Here is a 1620-nt window from a genome sequence, read left to right on the forward strand (position 1 = left end):
AACTATTACTAAGAATATGTGGGGTGATAAGAATAAATGTAATTTACCAAATCCTGTTAATTAAAATTTAGGTACTAAAATTCATTTAAATAATACCTTTCTTAAACAAAACTTTATTTTACTAATGAACAATGATTTTCTTAGTAATTGATGAAAACATTGATATCAAGACTTCAGACAAAATTAAGACTTACATAAGACATTTAGATACATAATAAAATTTGACTGCGGAGTAACTAAGCCTGTGCGCCACAACTACTGAGCCTGCACTCTAGAGCCCGCGAGCCACAACTACTGAGCCCACATGCCACAAATACTGAAGCCCACATGCCTAGAGCCCGTGCTCTGCAACAAGAGAAGCCACCACAATGAGCAGCCTGTGCAGCGCAACAAAGAGTAGCCCCCGCTCGCCACAACTAGAGAAAGCCCACGCACAACAATGAAGACCCAACGCAGCCAAAAATTAAAAAAAAGAAAAAAGAAGGTCTGAAGGGACGAAAGGCCTTAAGGAGGAAAACAGAAAGGCTTCTGGGAGAAACTGACTGAAGTTCAGATCGTTAGGTATGTAAACCAGAAAAACATACATATCAGACAGTAAATAGGATTGTTGCAAATAGAAGAATTTTTGGCATTCCAATTTAGATCTAGAATTTCACCGTATTCATCTTTTGGTTGTATTATTTAAATATCTTCTGAGTGCACTTTTGAGACTAAAGTATTGAAATGCCAGAAAATATTTAGCATGAAGAATATAAAGCCTTAGTTTTAATTCAGGAAGCATTATCCCAGATACAGGTAATCTGAAAGTTCCTTACATTGAAATTTTAGGGAAGAGTTAATACACATTTCTTGGATATATGGAACCATTAACGGAAAGGAAATAGTCTAATGCCCTTCAAAGGTTTCTGAACTACAACTGGTGGTTATACTGAACGGGGTCTGATCTTTTATAGCTCAAAGACAGCCTGTGATAGGAACAATCTTAGACATATGGTATATTAACGTGTGATAGCTAAATTTCTTTCCACCTGAATTTTCTATGTAATTTGTATTATGACACAAGGACCTACTGCATAGCACAGGGAACTCTGCTCAATATCATGTAACAACCTAAATGGGAAAAGAATTTGAAAAATAGATACATGTATGTGTATAACTGAATCACTTTGCTGTACACCTGAAACTATACAACATCGTTAATCAACTATACTCCTATATAAAAAAAGTTAAAAAAATAAAGTAACTATGCAACAGTTTAAAAAAAAATTTGAACTACATAAGTATACAGAAAACGATGTTCCTTGACTATTACAAAGTATAATGACTCAAGGTTCAGTTTTACACCAAAGGTACTTTTAATACTTACAGATTCTAAGATTACATCATAAAATTCCAGGTTTTCATAGTGTTAGGATAGCCAAGTAAAACATAAAATATCCACAGAATGTGATTATAAATTTAGTTTTGGATATTTAATCCTGTACTCAGGGAAAATCAGCATCTAAGTAAATTATTGTTTTAATAATTATTAAACTGCTAACCTCTGAGAGGTGGATAACCACTCACAGATAGAAGGAATAGCCAAGAAATGTTAGAGGTTCAAGTGCAATGATTGTATTC

Source organism: Lipotes vexillifer, unplaced genomic scaffold (assembly GCF_000442215.2).
Source record: "Lipotes vexillifer unplaced genomic scaffold, Lipotes_vexillifer_v1.1 scaffold742, whole genome shotgun sequence".
NCBI lineage: Eukaryota > Metazoa > Chordata > Mammalia > Artiodactyla > Lipotidae > Lipotes > Lipotes vexillifer.